Source organism: Myotis myotis, unplaced genomic scaffold, assembly GCF_014108235.1.
Source record: "Myotis myotis isolate mMyoMyo1 unplaced genomic scaffold, mMyoMyo1.p scaffold_m19_p_7, whole genome shotgun sequence".
NCBI lineage: Eukaryota > Metazoa > Chordata > Mammalia > Chiroptera > Vespertilionidae > Myotis > Myotis myotis.
The window spans coordinates 93,623,464-93,647,061 of NW_023416379.1; the positions used below are offsets into that span (position 1 = coordinate 93,623,464).

The window sequence follows — 23,598 nt, forward strand, 5'->3', positions numbered from 1 at the left end:
CAGCCCATCGAATGCGCTCCATGCCCATCTGACGTGTTGTGGCCCTGAGAGCCCTTTATCATTAGTCATAATCATTAATAATGACAGCTGACATTTACGGAGCACAGATTGTGCCAAGGGCGGTTCCCAGGTCTTAACCCACCGAGTCCTCACACCACCCTGTAAGGCGGGCAGCTTCTCACCCCACACTGCAGGCCGGGCCCAGGGCCCAGGCGGACTGTGAGAGAGCGCAGCCGCTCCCACTGCTGACTTGTCGCTGCTGCTGTCATCCTGGGTGGTGGTCCCGTTTCAGCGCGGCCTGGTGCGTTCTCACCCTCCGCTTGCAGAACTGGGGTGGGGTTGGGGGGGTGGCGCGGGGCTCCCCTCGGCTCTGCCACCTGCCAGCGAGAGCGCGGCCGGGTCCCTGAGGGTCTCAGTTTTCTAACACACATGACGGAAAACAGTAGTTGTGTCTATTTTGAAGGTCAGATGATGAAAGGATAGTGAGCTCTTTGGAAGCACAGAGAACACTATGGATGTGAGGTTCTCCTGCGGGCCTGACCCTGCCTCCAGGGAGAGACGGGGCCAGGAGGCAAGTGTCTCTCTCCGGCCCAGGCGACTGCCGGCTGCCTCAGCCAGACCCTGGAGGGCAGGGGCCTCGGTCATGTCCACCAGGAAGGGACAGAGGAAGTAAGGGCATGAGCCTGGAGAGGGCAGGCCTGGCATGGACGCCACTTCGTGGATTCCTCCGTCATTAGTCACGCACAACCACAGGCCTGGGGTCGCCAGTGCTCTTCTTTCTCCTCCCGCCGCACACCCAGCGCCTTCACTCCTGCAGCCTCTTCACTGGTCTTCCCACCTCTGACATCGTCTCTCCCCAGCCCCCCACACAGCAGCTGAGGGAAACTGGAAAAACCTGTCAGATCCCACCACTGCCCCACTCAGAATCCTACACACACACACACACACACACACACACACCATTTCCTCTGTATAAAAGTCCAATTCCTTGCCAGGAGGCCCTGCATAACCTGCTGTCCCACCCCTCACCCCTCTGCCCTCACCTCACACCACTCTCACCCTCCTCCAGCTCCACTAACTTCCTCGCTGTTCTAACCCCAGGGCCTTTGCACCTGCTAGAAATAGTCACCCACCAGATTGCCAGGTCCACTCAAATGTCTTGACCCCCCACCCCCCTCACCGACTTAAGCTTGCAACTCTGTTTCCACCCCAGCACCCCCACCCCACCCCGTTCTCCCTTCCCTCACTTTATTCTTCTTGGATAGGCTGTCAACATCAGAGTAGTCATGTATTTGTGTCTTCCTCTCCCACTAGATGTCAGCTCTACACGCCTGCCTGGTTCTCTGCTGTATTTCTAGCATCCAGAGCAGTGCCTGGCACAGAGGAAGTGCACGATCATTTTTGTTCAATGAATGAATAAATGCCAAAAACCTTGTGGAACATTCATTCATTAAATGGCAGAAGCACTGAAGTCTGTACCCCAGAGCCAAACAGTCACCAAGAGCCAGACTCCCATAAAGGGAACCCTTGATCCCACCCGTCCTGTGCCACGCCCCCGCTTCTCCGGGCATCCCCTTCCCCACCTCTTGGTCGGCCGCCTGGATCCAGCTCCAGGGTGCTTCTCCCTGATCCCCCGGGACGCTCCTGCCCCCCAGGCTGGGGCCCCCCGCGGGGATCCTGCAGCACGCACACAGCACGCACGCGGGATAGCTACCAACAGCCTTGGCCATCAGTTACCCCCTCTGCATCCCCTTTACACCAACTATGCTAACCATTTTGAGTACCTACTATGCGCCAGCCTCTTCACACACTTTTTTTCTCATCCTCAGCAACCCATTCAGAAGGGTATAGACTTCCCCCTCTTCCCTGAGACTCCGAGGTTAAACAAAGTGTCCAAGGACACGCAGCAGGGAGAGCGAGGAAGCAGATCCAGACCCAGGTGAGTCCTGCCCGGCCCCTCCCTCCTGGTGCTCAGCCCAGAGCCAGCACTCCATGGTGTCACCGGTTCTCCGGACCAACTCAGCTCCAACCCGGGCAAGGCCATGGGAAGCCAGAGCGGGGTCTCAGGGGCCTCAGGCCCCACGAACATTCCCATGCTCCTCCGCTCCTCACCTCACCCAGAGATGGACGGGCTCACTTGCCGGGAGCTGGTCCATCCTTGCTGTTTCAAGGGACCTGGCATATATGGCGTACTGTTCTTGGCACTATGTGTTTTAACCAAGGTCACCTCTCTGAGAAAGGTTGTTTCCCCAGGTAGGGATTTTCCCCTGAAGTTAGGGAGGGAATAAAACCCCTTAACTAAGTGCCAGGCAGGTAATTAATCACTTTAACTATGAACAATCATGCTTAAGCTACATAATCTTTACTCCCTGGAATGGAGATAAGAAACGCCCTAACCTTTGGAATAGAGGTTGATAGGATTGGAATCAACTGGTATAAATACAGATGTAACAAGACAACAGGACACAGAACCTAGACACAGAACCTAGACACAGAACCTACACAGAACCTAGACACAGAACCTACACAGAACCTAGAGACAGAAGAACTTCGCTGGAGAGAACATGGCAAAAGATCCTGGCCAGAAACTGGCCACAGAACCTAGAGACAGAACTAGCAAGAGAACATGGCTGAAGAACCTAGAGACAGAACCTGGCAGGAAAACCTAGCGAGAGAACATGGCAACAGAACCTGGACAGAACCTGGCAACAGAACTTGGCAGGAGAACCTGGATAGAACCTGGCTGGAGAACCTGGAGAACCTGGCTGGAGAACCTAGCAAGAGAACATGGACACAGAACTTGGCTGGAGATCCTGACCAGAACTTGGCTAGAGATCCTGGCTAGGCTGCTGATCAACTGAACCCTGTCTCCGTGTCCTTCCTTCTTCGCTGACTCCGTCCACACCTTTGGGGACCCCTGGACCTGCTGGGGCTCGACCCCAGCACTCACTGAGCCTGACTTGGGGCCACGTAAGGTCTCTCCCCAGCCGCTGCTGCGGCTTCAGATGCAGCAAGGATCCAGGTGGCTGCCAGGTGCTGTCCTTCCACTCCTCCCGCCACCCGTGTTCACCTCGCTCTGCTCCTTTGCTCATGCTCCCCCTCCCCCCTCTCCAGCCCGGGATGCATGCTGTCCTCCCTCCCATCATCCACCTCTCCCCAAAATAACTCTCCTTCCCTTTGAGAGCCAGCTCCGTCCCTGAATACCCCAGCCCTCGCCTACCTCACCCCTACCCCCTGGTGCAGCCCCTAGTCCCACCCTGCCACAAGCCAGATCTTGCTGGTTCAGGGCAGTATCTGCTCTCCTGACAAGCCAGGAACTCCCACCAGGTTACCACGCCAGCAGAGTAGTTAAGAGCACTGCCCCTGGGGCCAGGCGGAATGACCGGGTTCGAACCCCAGCTTTGTCACGTACTGGCTGTGTGACTTTGGCAAGTTGCTTCTCTGTGTCTGTTTCACCTGGAAATGGAGATGATGATACCACCCCATGGGGTTGGTGTGAGAAGGAAATGAGTACCTGCTACTCAGTAAGCACCATTTTAACCATCATCATCATCCTCGTTATCGGTATCATCACCACCACCATCATCATTATTATTATAATTACTAGAGGCCCAGTGCATGAAATTCATGCATGGGGGGAAGGGTCCCTCAGCCTGGCCTGCACCTTTTTGCAATCTGTGACCCATAGGGGGATGTCTGACTGCCGGTTTAGGCCCAATCCCCGGGCATAAACTGGGCAGACAAGGGGCCAGTTGCATAAGCCAATGGTCAAGTGTGTTAGAAGGTGGCCAGGGCTGTGGAGAAGAAAAGGGCAGGGCAGGGGGGCTGGAAACGAGGCCATTTTACACAGGAAGAGGCATTTCAGAAGGAGATGAGAGAGGGAGCCAGGCAGCCACCTGGGGGAAGAGCATCCAGGCAGAGGGAACAGCCAGTACAAAGGCCCTGAGCAGAAGCATGGCTGCCTGACTGAGGAGCAAGAGGCCCTGTGGCTGGAGCAGAGTGAGTGAGGAGAGGGGGGGGGGGGGGGCAGGGAGGCTGGGTGGGAGGCTGGGGAAGGATCCATCACAGGAGGCCTGTAGGTCAGAGTAAGAGCCTTAACCCCCCTCCCAACCCCCTTCCCAGGGAGATGGGAGCCTCTGGGGGTTTGAGGAGGTAGGACGCAATCAGGCTTGGGTTTTAAGGACCCCTGCCTGCTGGGGAAGAGCAGACTCAGGGGCCAGCAGGACAGGGAGCCCCATAACCTGCATCCTCCAGGTGAGGGAAGATGGGGCCTCGACAGGGCTGACGCTGGAATAGTGAGAAGAGGTTGTGACATTCGAGCCCCAGGCTTTGCTGATGGCTTGTCTGTGTGAGGAGTCAGAGATGGCTCTGGGGTTTGGGCCTGCGCAGCTAGCAGGGGTAGCGTGGCGGCACAGGAACAACTGGGGGAGATGGAGGCCGTTTGAGTCCCTGAGTTGCCCTGAAGAGTGAGAGGACATGTCTCCCTCCTCTCCCCAGAGCTCCTGCAGCGGCCGTAAGGAGGAGCCTAACTGGTTCCAGACCCAGGCCCAGCTCCGGGCTGAGCTGCAGGTAGGTCTCTGAGTGCTCCGGGGCCTCCTTCAGCTCCCTGTGACCGGCGGAAGGCTGCTGGGGGTGGGCCGGGGCTCCCACCTGGCTGCCAGGATGGGGTGAGGCTGGTAATGTGCCTGGGGGGCCCACTGGTGGGCTCACTGTCCCAGAGTCTGGGGGCAACGGAGTGTAGGAGAGAGATGGAGCAAGCAGACCCTGGGGACCCGTGGGACAGAAAAAACCCCAAACTGAAGAGAGTGGGGCTGTGGCCTAGAGGAGGCCAGGAGGGGAGAGGCAGGGCCAGGCCGGGGGGTCTTGCCAAAGGGCCTGTGCCCCAGGCTCACAGCCCCCGCTCGGGCTGGGATGGAGGCCAGCGGCTGCAGGTGAGGTAGGGCAGATGCCAGCGCCTGCCAGGCCCTGGTGGGGAGAGGGGGCCGGGAGCAGACATGTGTGTGCCTGGGCTGTGTGGCTGCCAGCTCCCAGGCGTGCCCTCCCTGCCGCTGCCGCCTCTCACTCCCCAGGCCCTGAGCCCCAAAGCTGGAGGTTTTACATTCGGCAGGTGCAACTAACATTTGCAGAAATGAGTGGGACCACATCAGCTGTGAGTGGGTATTCCTCCCCCTGTCAGAGGCCCAGGGACCCCACCTCGGCCCCTGCACAAGGTCCTCTGACCCCAAGAGCCCAGGGGAAGAAGTTCCACATGCTGTGCCAGAGCAGGTGCTGGGCTCTCAGCGGGTGGGCGCCGGGCTCTCAGCGGGTGGGCGCCGGGCTCTCAGCGGGTGGGTGCCGGGCTCTCAGAGGGTGGGCGCTGGGCTCTCAGCGGGTGGGCGCTGGGCTCTCAGTGGGTGTGGGTAGAGAAGGCAGGCAGGAGAAGGGGCAGACCTTTGCCTCCCTGGACCCTGACGCGCCCAAGGTTGCACACACCAACCCCCAGCCCCTCAGGCTAGGATCACCTCCCCACACAGGCCAAGGCCCTCCAGCTCCACCCAGGGCAAAGCGGGACCAGGTGCACCCACCCACTGCACCAGCAGGCGTCCTGCCCTCTGTGCCTAGAGTCCAGGCAGTTCCTCCCCAGGCCCCAGGCCCCAGGCCCCAGGCCCCAGGCCCAGCCCTGCCCAAGCCGAGCCGCCTGAGGCTCCACCCCAGCGCCAGAGCTCCCCCAGCAGCAGCAGCACTGTCCCCAGGAGCGATGCAGCCAGGGACAGAAGTTGGGGAGGGAGGGCCACAGGCACCCCACCGGGGCCTGCTCTCCGGTACCCAACAAGGAGACCCTGGGTTTTCTGGGGGTGGAACAGGGTCCTGTGGGAAATCAGGGGGCCTGGTTCTGCAGGGAGAACAAGGAGGAAGGACCTGACTTTGGGGGGGAAGGGAACGAAGCCTCCTCCCTGACCAGGGGCTCCAAAGCCAATGCCTAAGACCACAGGGGGCTGCTGGGGTGCTGGGGGTGGGGTGGGGGGAGTGGAGGGCGGGCAGGATCTGCTGGTTCCGAATGATCAAGGCCTAGCAGTGCCCCAGGGGGGGTGGTGAGACAACCTCACTTCTCCCTGCCGCCCCCTCTAGCCTCAGCCTTGGAGGACTGCCACTGTGAGCTCCTGGAAGCTCAGCCCCTTCAGCCACTTCCCCAGGGAGGGGGCACTTGTAGTCCAGACCTGGCAGTGGTGGGAGGGGTAGAAGTGCAGGAGAGGAGAGGCAACAGGGGAGGACCCGGCCGGAGAAGTGCCTCCAGGACGCTGGCTGCTCCCACCCGCCACCGCCCTGGCCCTACGGCCCCTCTGCTTGCTACCAAGTGCTGCTGGTAGGAAGACGGGGAGCCCGGCCCCGCTCGCCGCGCAGCCTCCTCCAGCTGTCCCCATGGACGCCTACCTGGGCCCCTCTTGGTACCAAGCCAGGGGCAGGTAGGAGCACACTGCCCCCGCTGGGCCAGGCCAGGGCCGGAGGGGTGGCTGTCCTCCTTCTCCTCCGTGGTGGCCGGCAGGGGGGCGCCTGGCCCCTGGGCTGGGGGCTCTGTCTTCTTGGGTCCCCTCTACCGCGCTCCTCGCTCGCTCGCGCAGGAGGCAGTGCCAGAAAAGCAGAAGTCAGCTCCCCGCCCCCACTGCCGCGCCTCCCCTCCCTGCTCCCGGCCCGCCTCCTTTTCCAGCCACCCACCTCCTTCTGCCCGTTTCTATGACAACCGGGCAATGCTGCATAGACAGCCTCCCTTCCACGTACGCCAGGGGACGCCCGCCCTCGCTCGGCGCCTGCATCACCATCGAGGGCGCGCACACTCCACCTTCAGAGACGCCGGTGGACTCGCAGGCTCCCGCGGCCACCCCGGCCTGGGGCTGTGCCGCAGCCTCTTTCCTCTCCTTCGCCTCAGGACCCCGCCTGCGACACCGCCGGACACTGAGCCGCACCTTTCCGCGCCCCCGCCCCCGGTCCTTAAAACCTGGGGCAGGACTGCGCTGTTAACATTCCCACTTGCTTTCTCATCCGTTCGCCTTCGGTCAGTCCTCAGCATTTTATTTAGCGTTTTCCAGGCCAGGCTGCGTGTGAGATAGCATGGAACTATCTCATCCCATGAAGTTCCCGCCCATTTTACAGACTGGGAACTGAGGCCCACGGTAGTAAAACAGCCTGTCTGAGCGCCATGGCTCCTGGGCTCACGGCTGGCAGTGACCCTGTGAGGCCAGCTCTGGTGCTGCTCCCAGGCCACGGCTGTCACACACCCCTCACAGCACACATCTGGGCTCGCACTACACACGTGTGATCCATGCGCACCGACAGGTGTCCATGCACGTGCGCATCCCAACAACGCACTTACACGTATTTGCGCACATGCACTGCCACGAGCCTGTGCACCTATCTCTATGTGCACAAATCACACACACAACGGTAACACAACATCAACGCACACACATTCGCAGGGATGCAGAGCATACGACACACAGCCCTTCCTACACCAAATCACAGCGGCACACTCACGCCCCAGCCCTCGCCTCATTAGAAGGGACCCAGTGAAAGTGTCCCAACCAGGGCGCGGAATAACGAGCCACTTCCCGGGAGAGGGTCCCCCTCTGCTCTGTGCCCGCCCCCCAGGGATCAGACAGGATGTGCCCACCTGTCTCAGCTCCGCTGCTGGAGGGGCCCGGGGTGGGGCGCAGACAGGGCCCCGCTTGCCACGCAGCCTCGCCCTCATTCTAAGTCCTCGGCCTGATCCAGACTACATTTCACCTACAGCCCGTCAGTCAGGGCTCATGGACATCCCCGCCCACCTCCCTACGGCTGTCCAGTTATGGGACTTGGCGCTGGGACAGAAGAGAGTAAAATGGGCCCGTCCCCGCCCCCTCACACAGCCCTGTCCCCCCAGGAGGGACAACATCTTGCAGGGGAGGGGGAGACCAAGTGGGGCTGGGGCCCAGGACACACGCTGCCCACAGGATAAGCTGTCCCCAGCCCAGCACCACCTCAGAGGACCTCAGGGGGGTCACAGCAGCCCTGTGCCCAGGGAAACCCTCAGGGACCCACACAGCCCAGAGAGGGCAGGAGCAACGCAAAGAACCAGAAGCTCACCGAAAACGAAGCCAGCCCTGGCTGGTGTGGCTCAGTGGATAGAGCGTCGGCCTGCGTACTGAAGGGTCCCGGGTTTGATTCCAGTCAAGGGCACATGCTCAGGTTTCGAGCTTGGTCCCCAGTAGGGGGCGTGCAGGAGGCAGCCGATCAATGATTCTCTCTCATTGATGTTTCTATTTCTCTCTCCCTCTCCTTTCCTCTCTGAAGTCAATAACAATTAAAATATATATATTTAAAAAATGATCAGCCATGCTATACACTGCATGAGACCTCCTAGCATCAGAGAAGTCAGATGGGAGGGGAACTCACCTTGGAACGGGTGAGACAGGGAGTTTCATTCATTCAATAGGTATTTGCCAGGCACCCGCCATGTGCCAGGGACGATTCTAGGTGACCATTCTAGGGGGGCACAGCCCCCGCCCGGAGGTGATGAGCTAGTGGCCACTGGACTCCTGCTCTCCTGCAGCATCTGTGGCGGCCACAGCAGCCCCGCAGGCGAGGTCACAGCACCGACAAGCAAACAGGGACTCTGCGAGGCTGAGCCATTTGCCCAAGGCGACACAGCCAAGAAATGTCTGGGACCCGAACCCCCTGCTGCCAAGTTCTGCTCGGGTCCCACGCTGGTTCCACTGAGGAAGATCCCCGTGTGCGGGAGTTTCAGGGGCAAGTGTGCTGCTTCTCCCTACATCACAGGCCGGGCAGGGTCATATGTACTTGAAATGCCAGTCAAACAGTGGGCATGAGTGAGGACCCCAGAATGACAGAATGACAGGTGACTTCCCGCCCGGCCTTCCCTGGACTGGAAGGCTGCAGCTGGGTGTTCCTCGGCCGGGAGGCTCTCAGCAGAGGGTCAGGCTGAGGCCAGGCCAGGAGGGGGGATGCCTGGCACCTGAGAGCAGCAGCTCCCTGGAAAGCGAGGAGGGATTGAGTTCCCAGGCGCCTGCCAGCCCCCAGCCCAGGATCATCTTTCCACTAAAGAGCCGCTCCTTCCAGGGATACCAAAGACAGCTGCCCCTCCCACCCCGCCGGCATCCTGATCCGGCCCCATCTGCTGCCTGGTGGGCCCCCGAGTTCTGCCCTCCCACACTCAGGCGCCGTGGCAGAAGCTGACCCTCTGTCACCCGCTCCTTCCCCAGCCCAGGGAGCACCCATCCCCACCCCACCCCCACTGTCAGCCTGATCCAGCCCCATCTGCTGTTGGGAGGGACCTCCAAGTCACCCGTCTGCAGCCCTCTACTCTCCCAATTGCAGGCCCCAACAGGCCCAGAGATATCCCCCCACCACACCCCGTCCCCAAACTCAGCCCCTACTGCTGGACCTTAACCGTGTTCCACTCCATAGAAGGGATCAGACTACACATGTGGTCTCCCAGGCCCCCGAGGACCTGCCCTCGTGCCCCCGGGAGAAGCCGACACCTTCTGTCACTGCCTCTCACCCAACCCCAAGAGCAGTCACTGCCCACACCCCAGCCAGGCAGTTATCCCAGCGTTCCCAGCACAAATGCAATCAAGGCCATTAGCTGCTGCTTTGCATCTCATTTGCATATGTCCCCATGACTGCCAAAATGCCAGAATCCTCCCCAAACCCTGGCCTATGACAGGCAGGGCTGGCTAGCAATGGAGAAATGAAATGGACAAGGCTCCCCTGAGGGTCCATCTGGGGATAAACTTGTGGGGACAGGAGGACCAGAGGGAGAAAACCCAAGGCAACTTTCAGTTTCAGACCCTGAAAGGTGCTCAGAGGCGGGGCAAGAGAAACTTACCAAGCACCAGGTCCTGGTGCCGTGCACGTATGCGCCTTACCCCTCGTTTTGCACAACGAACCATTTTACAGGTGTGGAAACTGAGGCTCAGAGGGTTAAGGCCTTGCTACTCAAAGCCCAGGTCCCTCCCAAACCTCCTGATCCAAGTCTGCAGCCACAGGATCCCAGGAGACGTGTGTGAGGAGTACCAGGTGGAGGGCGCGCCCATGAGACGCCGGGAGATGATGCTGGTGTCCAGCTGAGGCGTGTCTGACCAGCTCCCGTGCTAGCGGGTTTGATGCAAATATTCCGAGTACCTGCCCTGCACAGCACTGCTCCAGGCAGTGGGTCGCAGCAGAGAACCATGAGAAAACCCCATGAACACGTCTGCCAAGAGGAAGACACGCAGCAAACACACACTAGAAGTTCATGTAGTGATCAGCGCTACCAAGAGAAAGAATATGGGGGAGAAAGAGAGAGGGTGGGGGGGCCATTTTAGAATCCTTCTCCGAAGAGATAACATTTGAACAAAGACCTAAATAAAGGGGGGAAGGGAGGTAGGTGATGACCTGGGGGAAGAGTGTTTCTGGCAGAGGGAACAGCAAGGGTCAATGTCCTGAGGTCAGAGTAAGCTAGGCACACTGCAGGCGCCCAAACTGAATGGGGGGCAGATGGACGGATGGACAGATTGAGGGGGTGGACGAAGGGAGGTTGGCAGGGAGAGGAAGCAGACAGGGCAGGAGTGAGGAAGAGGCTGGCAGGGACCAGAGCCCGCAGGGCCTTGTGGGCCTAGGTGAGGACTTTGGATTTTAATCTTAGTGCAGAGGGAAGCCATTGGCATTGTTGAGCAATGGGGTGAGATCCAATTCATGTTCCTAAAAGATGACTGGCTTTTATGTGGCAGTGACTAGAAAAGGTCAAAGGCCGGGCCAGGAAGACCCTTTCAGAGGCGTCTGCAGTGTGCGCTCCCACGGGAGTGCTGGTGGCCACCGCTCACCTGCCCGCGAACATCTGCCTCACCACCCTGAAGCGACCCAAATGCATCCACACAGGACGGTGAGCAGGCCGTGTGCTTTGCTGCACACAGTAGGGGTGGTTTGCTTTTCCACGGTGCAAGTTCTACCTCCGAATGGTTTGTTCACACAGTTGAATACTATACAGTGGCGATTTTCAGCCGCTGCGAGAATTTTCAACTGCAGCAAGAATTTTTAAAACATGCAATACCTGTTTGGTCAAGGGCACTGACCTCTTTTCCCTCCGATGGTCAAATAAAATAAATGACAACAGCCAACACAACAATAGGCGTCCAGTGTGAATGAGTCAAAATTATAGCTATTTTTTGTCAGGTTGGCAAAAAATATTATCTATTGTTTTTGGTGTGCCGCAGAATCTTAGTAGTTAGGCTATGGGTGCCGTGAGGTGAACAGGGTTGACCATCGCCGCTCTACAGCAATGAAAACACAATCGCGTGCGAAAACCTCACAGCATCTTGCTGAGCAAGAGAAGCCAAACTGAAGAGAACATACACAGAGGGTTCTATGAACACAGAGTTCAAGACCAAGACCGCTGGCTCCTGCGCGAGGGAGACGCACTCCTCCCTGTTCCTCCTGTGGGGTTCAGCTGACCCCGGCCTTCATATATAAAACAAGCCTATGGCCCGGCCGGCGGGGCGCAGTGGCTGAGCGTGACCTATGAACCAGGAGGTTACACTTCGATTCCCAGTCAGGGCACATGCCCGGGTTGCGGGTTCGATCCCCAGTGTGGAGCCTGCAGGAGGCAGCTGACCAATGATTCAATGATTCTCTCTCCCCGTTGATGTTTCTCTCTCTCTCTCTCCATTTTCCCTTCCTCTCTGAAATCAACAAAAATAAATAAAATAAATAGACACATACATAAAAATAAAAAGTGAGAAACCTATGAAGGCTCTGGAAGGGGAGAGAAGAAGGCAGCCTGGGAGGGACCTCGGGGTCCACGGAGCAACGCAGCAGCGAGTCCTCGGGCTTTCTTGTCGCCCAGTATATCCTGGACTAGCTGCTGGAGACGTCAGCAACCTGCCTCTCCAGCCAGAGGACTGGAAGGTGCAGTCTACCATGACAAAACCCTTTAAAACAATAAATGCCCTACTCCGGTGGTCGGCAAGCCGCGTCTCGCGAGCCACATGCGGCTCTTTGGCTCCTTGAGTGTGGCTCTTCCACAAAATACCACATGCGGGCGCGCACATACAGTGTGATTGAAACTTCGTGGCCCGTGTGCAGAAGTCGGTTTTTGGCCTGGGTGAGTCTATTTTGAAGAAGTGGCATTAGAAGATGTGGGGGGCGACGGGAGACACGGCGGCGCAGGCGGGCTGTGGGATACGCAGCACGGGGGAGGTACACTGTTTTGAGGTACGTTCACTGTGGTCAACCCCCTCCATCTCTCCCATCCACACTCGTCTATCGGAAACAAGTATACAAGATGAGTGTGGATGGGAGAGTTGGAAGGGGTCGACCTCAGCGAACGTACCTCAATCAGTTTGAGGACGTTTTTAGCAAAGGCCAGCTTAGGAGTACCCTAATTAAGTTAATAACAATGTACCTACCTATATAGTTTAAGTTTAAAAAATTTGGCTCTCAAAAGAAATTTCAATCGTTGTACTGTTGATATTTGGCTCTGTTGACTAATGAGTTTGCCAACCACTGCCTTACTCTAGCCAACCACCATGGAAAACCTGTGGCCCTAGCCCCACCCCAACTCCCATGCTCCTGGCCTGGCTGTATCCAGTGCCCCAGCCCCACCACCAGGGTGGTAACAGAGAAGAATGAGTGGGGAGCTGGGATTTTCACCCCCACCTAATGGTAACAAGGCACCCTCCCTTGCACGCTGGGCCGGTGTCAGAGGAGGCCTAGTCAGGACTGTCACCGTCACCCAGCAATAAGGTTAGTAAAGAACACGTGGACACTCATTATTCGCAGGTGACATGATATTATACATAGAAAACCCTAAAGACTCCACCAAAAAACTACTAGACTTAATAAATGAATTTGGCAGTGCAGCAGGATGCAAAATCAACACTCAAAAATCAAAGGCTTTTTGATACACCAATAATGAATTCTTGGAAAGAGAAACTAAACAAACAATCCTATTTATCACTGCAACAACAACAAAAAATTAAGATACTTAGGAATAAACTTAACCAAAGAGGCAAAAGACCTGTACACAGAAAACTACAGGACATTGAAAAAAGAGATAGAAGAAGATATAAACAAGTGGAAGAATATACCATGTTCATGGACTGGTAGAATCAGCATCATTAAAATGTTCATACTACCCAAGGCAATCTACAGATTCAATGCAATCCCTAATAAAATACCAACAGTAGCCGAAACCCGTTTGGCTCAGTGGATAGAGCGTCGGCCTGCGGACTGAAAGGTCCCAGGTTCGATTCCGGTCAAGGGCATGTACCTGGGTTGCAGGCATATCCCCGGTAGGAGATGTGCAGGGGGCAGCTGATTGATGTTTCTCTCTCATCGATGTTTCTAACTCTCTATCTCTCTCCCTTCCTCTCTGTAAAAAATCAATAAAATATATTAAAAAATAAAAAAATAAAATAAATAAAATACCAACAGTATATTTCACAGATCTAGAACAAACACTCCAAAAATTTATATGGAATCAAAAAAGACCCCGAATAGCTGCAGCAATCTTAAGAAAAACCAAGTTGGAGGAATCACAATACCAAATGTCAAGTTATACTACAAAGCCACTGTAATCAAAACAGCCTGGTACTGGCACAAGAACGGGCATATAGATCAATGGAACAGAACAGAGAGCCTAGAAATCGACCCAAGCTATTATGCTCAATTAATATTTGACAAAGGTAAGAGCATACAATGGAATAAAGACAGTCTATTCAATAAATGGTGTTGGGAAAATTGGATAGATACATGCAAAAAAATAAAACCAGATCACCAACTTACACCATACACAAGAATAAACTCAAAATGGATATAAGACTTAAACGTAAGTTGTGAAATCATAAAAATCCTAGAAGAAACCATAGGCAACAAAAATCTCAGACAACTCTCATAGGAATATGTTTACGGATACATCTACTAGGACAAAAAAAACTAGGGAGAAAATAAACAAATGGGACTACATAAAAATAAACGGCTTCTTCACAGCAAAAGAAACCATCAACAAAACGAAAATGGAGCCCACTGTATGGGAGAACATATTTGCCAATGATACATCTGATAAAGGGTTAATATCCAAAATATATAAGGAGCTTATACAACTTAAAAAAAGGAAGATAAACAATCCAATTGAAAAATGGGCAAAGGACCTAAATAGACACTTCTCCAAAGAGGACATACAGATGGCCAAGAGACATGTGAAAACACTAGAGGCCCAGTACACGAAATTTGTGCAGAGGGGTCCCTCAGTCGGGCCTGCGCCCTCTTGCAGTCCAAGACCACTCGGGAGATGTCCGCCTGCTGGCTCAGGCCTAAGCTGGCAGTCAGACATCCCTCTCGCAGTCCGGGGCTCTCACAGTCCGGGACCCATCATTCCTTATTGCCCGCCTGCAGTGGAGGCAGGAGAGGCTCCTGCCACTGCCGCTGCGCTCACCAGCCGTGAGCATGGTGCTCCCACTGTGGGAGCGCACTGACCACCAGAGGGCAGGTCCTGTGTTAAGTTTCTGCCCTCTGATGGTCAGTGCATGTCAAAGTGACTGGTCGTTCTGTCATTTGGTCGATTTGCATTTTAGGGTTTTATTATATAGGATGCTCAAAGTCATTGATCATCAGAGAGATGCAAATTAAAACGACAATGAGGGCCCTGGCCGGTTTTTCTCAGTGGATAGAGCAGGGGTGGGCAAACTTTTTGACTCGAGGGCCACAATGGGTTCTTAAACTGGACCGGAGGGCTGGAACAAAAGCATGGATGGAGTGTTTGTGTGAACTAATATAAATTCAAAGTAAACATCATTACATAAAAGGGTACGGTCTTTTTTTTTTTTTAGTTTTATTCATTTCAAACGGGCCAGATCTGGCCCGCGGGCCGTAGTTTGCCCACGGCTGGGATAGAGCATCAGCCTGTGGACTCAAGGGTTCCAGGTTCAATTCCCGTCAAGGGCATGTACCTTGGTTGCGGGCACATCCTCAGTAAGGGGTGTGCAGGAGGCAGCTGATCGATGTTTCTCTCTCATCGATGTTTCTAACTCTCTATCCCTCGCCCTTCCTCTCTGTAAAATATCAATAAAATATTTAAAAACAAAAACAAACAAAAAAAACTACAATGAGGTATCACCTCACCCCTGTCAGAATGGCTGCCATCAACAAATCAACAAATGACAAGTGCTGGTGAGGATGTGGAGAAAAGGGAACCCTAGTTCACTGCTGGTGGGAATGCAAACTGGTGCAGTCATTACGGAAAACAGTATGGAGTTTCCTCAAAAAATTAAATATGGAACTGCCATTTGACTCAGTGATCCCACTTCTGGGAATATATCCTAAGAAACCTGAAGCACCAACCAGAAAGAATGTATGCAGCCCTATGTTCGTAGCAGAACAATTTACAATAGCTGAGATCTGGAAACAGCCCAAGTGCCCATCAGTAGATGAGTGGATAAAAAAGCTGTGGTACATTTACTCCATGGAATACTATGCAGCAGTAAAAAAAGAAACTCTTACCCTATGAGACAGCATGGAGGGACCTGGAGAGTATCGTGCTAAGTGAAATAAGTCAGTTAGAGAAAGACAAGTATCACATACCACACTCATACATGGAATCTAAGTAACAAGATAAACTAACAAATGGAGTAGATCCAGAGACATGGAAGCATGGAACAGAGTGGGGAATCTCAGAGAAAAGGCGGGGGAGGGGGAGTGAGTGGGAGGTAATCAACCAAAGACCCTGAATGCATATATGCATGGCCCATAGACACAGGCAACAAGGTGCTTCCAGCCTGGGGCAGGGTGTGGGGGTGAGGAGGGGGATGGATGAGGTCAATCGGGGAAAAGGGGGGACATATGTAATATTTTCAACAATAAAGAATTGTGGGTGTGTTTTTTTTAAAGGAGATATGCAACAACAACAACAACAAAAAGAACACATGGGCAGCAGTAACAAGGGACCCTCCCTTTCCAGGCAGAGAGGTGTCGGTGGAGGTCTGGTGGGAAGCTGGAACTCCCACCCCTGCCCAGAAGCAAGGAGGCACCCCTGTTTCCACCAGGGTGTCAACTAAGGTCAAGTGGGGAACCTGGACTCCTCCCAGCCCCTCAGCACCAATAAGGCCCCATGCTGGAGGAAGGCTGCTAAGACAGAAGAGTTAACTAAGAGCCGTGTCTCATAACATAACACCCGATGTCCAGGAGACCAAACATGAGCCTGTCACACCAAGACCCAGGGAAATCGCAACCAGAAGGAGGAAAGGCCCAACCAACAGACACCACCAAGATGACACAACGTTGGAATTTTCTAACAAGGGTGTTAAAGCTGCAATCTTAAGAAGGTTTCAACAAGCAATTACGTACACACTCGAAACAAATGAAAAAGCAGAAAGCCTTCGCAACGAAGTACAAGAGCCTAATGGAAATCTTAGTACTGAAAGCTCATTAGCCGAGCTCATCAGCAGAATGGAATAGTACGGGAAAGTCAGTGAACTTGGAGATGGAGAAATAAACACCAGCCCATCGGAACAGAGAGGAAATGGGCTAGAAAAGAGGAATGAACACAGGCCAGGAACCTGTGGGCCTGCAGCAAAAGCTCCAACATTCTGTCAGAGTCCCAGGCGGAGAGGAGAGTGTGGGGCTGAGAAAGTATTCAAAGAGGTAGTGGCTGGAAAAACACCCAAATTTGGCAAAAGACATCTATCTACAGATTTCAGAAGCTTAATTAACGCCAAACAGGTAAACTGGGAAAACCCACTCGAAGACACATTGGAATCAAACTCCTGAAAACTAAAGACAAAGAAAACATGTCAAAAGCAGAGGGAGAAGCGACGCCTTACCCCAAAAGGAAAAATCATTCACATGACGGCAGGTTTCTCACAGAAGCCACGAGGCCAGAGGGGCAGGGCACATCTCAGCTCCTGATGGAAAAGGCTGCCCCCTCAGAATAGGACACTCAGTGAAAACAGCCGTCAGGACAGAAGGAGAAATGGAGGCTCCCAGAGGAAGGAGAACGGAGAGGATGTGCTGTTGGCAGACCTGCCCTGCAAGAATGGCTGAAGGAAATTCTTAGAACAGAAAGGAAAGGATGAAAGAAGGAATCTTGGCACATCGGGGGGAAATGGGACCGATAGAAAGAGTAAAAATATGAGTATATGATAGAATTTCCTTATCCTCCTGAATTTTCTAAATTATGTGTGAGGGTCAAAGAAAGTTATAACATTGACCAATGTGTTTCTCAAAGTATGTAAAGGAAATGCTTATTAAAATTAGGTCATAAGTGGGGCAAGGTAAGGGACCTAAAGAGATCAATTTCCTACACCTCACTATAACTGGTCAGTGTGGACACTGGTAGACTGTGGTAAGTTGTGTATTAAAAAAAGTAATACCAAGGGGAATCACTAAAAAATCTATTTGAAGAGACACAGTCAAAGACACTGCAGCTACACTCTGGCTGCTGTGGGCAGATGGCTGGGCATCACCCAGTGCACCAGGAGGCTGCCCATTCGATTCCTGGTCAGGGCACATGCCCAGGTTGCAGGCTCGATCCCTGGTGGGGGGCGTGTAGGAAACTATTCTTTAAAAACACAAAACACTACAGCTAAATCGAGCAAGATCGGGCAAACCTAATCTACAGAGAGAATCAGAACAGCAGCTGCTCCTGGAAGCATCAATAGGAGGGAGCATGAGGGCATGAGGGTACCTTCTGGGGTGCTGGAATGTCCTCTGTCCTCATCTGAGTGGTGGTTTCACAGGTGTCCACTCATGTACACATCACTAAGTTGCATACCTAAGATTTGTGGACCTCACTGTATATGTTACACTTAAATTAAAAATAAAAAAATAAAGAGAGGCCGGGCCGGTGTGCTCAGTGGTTGAGCATCGACCTATGAACCTGGAGGTCACGGCTCGATTCCTGGTCGGGCACATGCCCGGGTTGTGGGCTCGATCCCCAGTAGGGGGCGTGCAGGAGGCAGCGGGTCAATAATTCTCGCTTATCATTGATGTTTCTCTCTCTCCCTTTCCCTTCCTCTCTGAAATCAATAAAAATATATTTTAAAAAAGAAAAAAGGAGGCTACTGCGCCCCGGCTCCCATGTGGGGTTCAGATTCACAAAGCACTGTCCTCCCTGTGCGTCTCTGGCGTCTCACTCACCTCTGCGTGACACACAGGAGCTGGGGGCTGAGGGGCGCCAAGGACCTGGGCCAGAAACGCCGCTCATGCCGCTGGAATTAGGCCTTTTCCCTGCCCAGGGCTCTCAGGCTCTAGCGGCATCAGAACACCTGGAAGCTGTTTACGATGGGAAGTGTGGCCACAGCCACAGGTTCTGACTCAGCAGCGGTTTCAGCTGTCTATTGCTGCATAACAAAGCTCCCCAGAAGTCAGTGCTTATAGCAATGACTTATGCCCTAGCTGGCTGGGCTCAGTGGATAGAGCACTGGCCTGTGGACTGAAGGGTCCCAGGTTCCATTCCAGCCAAGGGCACATGCCCAGGTTGTGGGCTTGATCCCCAGTAGGGGGCGTGCAGGAGGCAGCCAGTCAATAATTCTCATCATTGATGTTTCTCTCTCTCTCTCTCTCTCTCTCTCTCTCTCTCCCTTCCTCTCTGAAATAAATTTTAAAAAAACAACAACTTACTATATTTTGTGATTCTGCGGGATGGCTGGGTCCAGCTGGGGGTTCTTCTCTTCCGCGTGGCTTCAGCTGGGGCTGAAGTGCCCAGGCAGCTTCTTCACTCACATGACACCCTGTGCTGAGACGGTGGCGTAGCCTGCAGCTGGGTGCCTGTCCCACCCCTCCCCTCCCCTCCCCCAGGTGGCTCTCCAGCAGGGTGCCTGAACCTACTCACACAGTACATTCCACAGGGACAGGTTCCAACATGCGAGCACTTATCCATGGAGCCTCTCCTCCCGTCATGCTGCCCAGAGCAAATCACAGGGCCAAGCCCAGGTCAGGGGCGCTTCGCCAGGTGTGACTAGCAAGAGGTGGGGTTCCCAGGCGGGGTAGGGGTCACCAGGCACCACGGTCGGTCTGTGGTGGGGCCTATGACCTTCTTTCTAGGTGGTCCCCATGGCGGTTGATGCAGGCGTTCCCGTGACCACACTTCAAGAGCTGTCCTGGCCTGTCGCACCTTCTCCACAGCGTCGCCCTCAAAGGGGCTCGTCACTCTCCCTGCCTATCCCAGCCACTGGCCAAGGCGAAAGCCACGGGCAAGCTGTCGGGGGGCTGACTGCCAGGGCAGCCCGCACACCCTGGGACACAGCGTGCTATTCAAGCAGCGAGGATGTAGGCCAGTGATGGCGAACCTATGACACGCGTGTCAGAGGTGACACGAGAACTCATTTTTTTGGTTGATTTTTCTTTGTTAAATGGCATTTAAATATATAAAATAAATATCAAAAATATAAGTCTTTGTTTTACTATGGTTGCAAATATAAAAAAATTTCTATATATGACACGGCATGAGAGTTAAGTTAGGGTTTTCAAAATGCTGACACGCCGAGCTCTAAAGGTTCGCCATCACTGATATAGGCAATCACATGACAATGACTATGATGGTGTCAGAGGGCACGAGGCTTATGAGGGTGGTCACTTCGTAAGTTGTATGAATGGCTCATCACCGCCGCACACCTGAAACTAACATAACACTGCACGTCTACTGTGTGGAAAGTAAAGCTCTTCCCAGCTGGCGTCGAGCCATGGGCATCTCTCGGGACAACTGGCAGGAGCGCCACCAGACCTGCCACAGGAAGCAAAAATGGGAGCTGGGAAGCCCCTTGGCCAACAGTGAGATCGGCCCGCCCCAGGCCCACAGTCCACAGGCCAGCGGCACCAGTAAGTACTGCCTTGAGGCTGGACACGGGCATCCTACAACCATCCAACAACGACTGGTCTGCCCCCACACCCTAGTAAGAACTGCATCGTGCTCACCGACAGCGCACTGGACGGACGGCGCACTGGACGGATGGACGGCGCACTGGACGGACGGCGCACTGGACGGACGGAACACTGGACGGACGGCGCACTGGATGGACGGCGCACTGGATGGACGGCGCACTGGACGGACGGCGCACTGGACGGACGGAACACTGGACGGACGGAACACTGGACGGACGGACAGCGCACTGGACGGACGGCACACTGGATGAACGGCGCACTGGACGGATGGACGGCGGACTGGATGAACGGAACACTGGACGGACGGACAGCGCACTGGACGGACGGCGCACTGGACGGATGGACGGCGCACTGGATGTATGGCGCACTGGATGGACGGCGCACTGGATGGACGGCGCACTGGACAGATGGACGGCGCACTGCATGGACGGAACACTGGACGGACGGCGCACTGGACAGATTAAAGGCACACTGGACGGACAGCGCACTGGATGGATCGACGGCGCACTGGACGGATGGACGGTGCACTGGACGGACAGCGCACTGGATGGATGGAGCACTGGACAGATGGACGGCACACTGGACGGACAGCGCACTGGACAGATGGACGGCGCACTGGACGGATGGACGGGGCATTGGACGGATGGACGGCGCACTGGATGGACGGACGGCACACTGGATGGACGGACGGCACACTGGACGGACGGCGCACTGGACTGATGGACGGCACACTGGACGGATGGACGGCACACTGGACGGATGGACGGCGCACTGGACGGATGGACGGCTCACTGGATGGACGGCGCAATGGATGGACGGACGGCACATGGACGGATGGCGCACTGGACGGACGGACGGCGCACTGGACGGATGGACAGCGCACTGGACGGATGGACGGTGCACTGGATGGACGGCGCACTGGACGGACGGCGCACTGGACGGACGGCGCACTGGATGGACGAACAGCGCACTGGACGGACGACGCACTGGACGGACGGCGCACTGGACGGACGAACAGCGCACTGGACGGACGGCGCACTGGACGGACAGCGCACTGGATGGACGAACAGCGCACTGGACGGACGGCGCACTGGACGGATGGCGCACTGGATGGACGAACGGCGCACTGGACGGACGGCGCACTGGACGGACGGTGCACTGGACGGACGGCGCACTGGACGGACGAACAGCGCACTGGACGGACGGCGCACTGGACGGACAGCGCACTGGACGGACGGCGCACTGGATGGACGAACAGCGCACTGGACGGACGGCGCACTGGACGGACGAACAGCGCACTGGACGGACGGCGCACTGGATGGACGAACAGCGCACTGGACGGACGGCGCACTGGACGGACGGCGGTGCGAGTCCCACTAGGCACTCCCTGGGCCACAAGACAGGGCCACGCTGACTCATGAGGAGGAAGGGATTTTAAACAAAAAACGATCAAAGAAAATTCAGAAGATTTTTCTCTATCAAACAAACTACACATGCTAAGTAATCTTTTAAAATTGGAAAACAAATGACTTGACTGAATTATCAGGTAGAGTTTCTGATTGGCATCGAATAACCAATATTTCTATGTTGAACTGAGAAAATTCCTGGCTGCCTCCGCTTGGGAAATGCTCGATTGGGTACAGCTTTTTGCAGTATTCGAGATAACCGGCCCCGTCTGGAGTAAGGGGGCTTTCAGCCAAGAGCAACTGGACAGGGGTCCTGCCAGCCTCGCCCAGCTCCATGCAGTCCATGGGCTGTGTCCTCCGGGGACGCACCAGGAACCAGCACCCTGCCCAGCGCCACGGGGACGCTCAGGGCATCCAGGGTGGCACTGTCCATGGACTATTTACATTGAAGTTAAATACCACGAAATACAATCGAAAATTCAATTCCTGCTGAAGGAGCAAGGCCGAGGGAAGAGCTCAGCTTCCTGCACCGTCTCCCTCTCAGACGCCTCTCCCTCGCTCTTCATTCCCGGTGACAACAAATGTCTGCCTCCCTCCAGGCACCGTACAAAGGCCGGCTCCCCTGCTTTCCATGGATGCCCTAGGCAACCAGAAATCCAAATAAGCCAGGCAAGAACCCTGTAATTCAACTTGTCCAAAACTAGACCTCCTCCCCCCCAAAAATACCACTAGAGCTGTGTTTATACCATAACATGCCACTTATAAGCTCTACATCCTTTTAGGAATAAAACATTTCACCAAAAATAAAAGCATTTTAACTGCAAAAAAAAAAAATAAAAAATAAAATTCAATTCCTAAAAACAGAAAGTCAATCCCTCGGCCGCACTAGCCACCGTTCAAGGGCTCAGCAGCCCGAGTGGCCCGTGGCTATCATACTGGACAGTGTCCACATTCAAAGGGACAGTGCTGGAAGGAATGGGCAAAACACACAGGTGAGCCCGGCCACAGCGGCTCAGTGGTTGAGCATCGACCCTGCACCAGGAGGGTCACGGTTCGATTCCCGGTCAGGGCACATGCCCTGGCTGCCAGCTCGATCCCCGGTAGGGCTTGCAGGAGGCAGCTGACCAATGTTGACGTTCCTCTCTCATCGATGTTTCTATCTGTTTCTCCCTCTCCCTTCCTCTCTCTCTCAAATCAGTAAAAAAAAAAAGCAAACATATTTTAAAAAACAAACACACAAATGCAGGCATGGCCAACGTTACACACTTGACGGGGCCCAAAAGGAGGGTTCCTACACATCAAATTCCAGCTGCGCCACGGCTCACGGGATACGACGGAGCTGCTTTCTTGGAATAATTGGCTCCAAAACTGTGCAAAAATCACACTTAGGGATGCAGCCAACCTTTAAAACCACACACTAAATTTAGAGAGATGATTCCGCTCCGGATAAAACCCCACTGCCAATAACGGTAATTACTGGAGTAAGCCAGTACGACTCCGGCCGTCACCAACCCCCCGAGTGTCCCCCAGCCTCCCAGAGGACGCAGCGAGGGGCCGTGCGCTCATCCCCACGAACAGAAACCCCTTTGACCCCGCAGGTCCCCGACTTTGCGTTTCTGGGTCATTTCTAAAGTAAGGGCTGCTCTTCGCAGGGACAGTGTGGGCACAATGGCGGGGATGCCTGACACAGTGTGAGAAGGATTTTTCGTAGCAGATGCTCTCGGTTGTCTACCCAACAGCCCTTGTCCCGACTGCACTGACTCAGAGGAAATGCTGATCGGCCTCCTCACACCTTGGGCATGACTGATGTTTTGGGCTGGACCATTCATTGTTGGGGGACCGTCCTCTGCCCTCTTCTGCCCACTAGATGTTAATAGCACCCACCCTGAGTGGTGACCACCCCCCCCCCCCCCCGAGAATGTCTGCAGAATTGCCAAGTGTCTCCTGCGGGGCAAAACCAACCCAGGCTGAGAACCACTGGGCTATGGCGTAAAGTTTAAGCTACCGGTTCTCAAACTTGAACGTGCATCAGAATCGCCTGAAGGACTTATTAGAACACAGGGCCATGCCCTAGCCGGTTTGGCTCAGTGGATAGAGCATCAGCCTGCGGACTGAAGGGTCCCAGGTTTGATTCCGGCCAAGGGCACATGCCCGGGTTGCGGGCTTGATCCCCAGTAGGGGGCGTGCAGGAGGCAGCCAATCAATGATTCTCATCATTGATGTTTCTATCTCTCCCTCTTCCTTCCTCTCTGAAATCAATAAAGAAATATATTTAATAAAAAAAAAAAAAATGAACACAGGGCCTCAT

At 54.7% G+C, this 23,598-nt stretch overlaps 1 protein-coding gene across 5 annotated transcripts in view; it reads right to left on the bottom strand.

Annotated features, from left to right (window-relative positions):
- Positions 1-23,598, bottom strand: part of PACSIN1 (protein kinase C and casein kinase substrate in neurons 1) — a 61,753-nt gene that overhangs the window by 10,701 nt on the left and 27,454 nt on the right. For 2 of the 5 annotated variants that reach the window (XM_036317429.1, XM_036317424.1), the window contains exon 1: positions 18,625-18,772. The exons of 1 other annotated variant lie outside the window; for it this stretch is intronic. The gene's annotated coding sequence lies outside the window, so the exon portion shown is untranslated. Of the gene's footprint in view, positions 1-6,411; positions 6,610-17,689; positions 17,777-18,624; positions 18,773-23,598 lie in introns of those variants that run through there. 2 more of the 5 variants (XM_036317428.1, XM_036317427.1) reach the window with 2 other exon arrangements.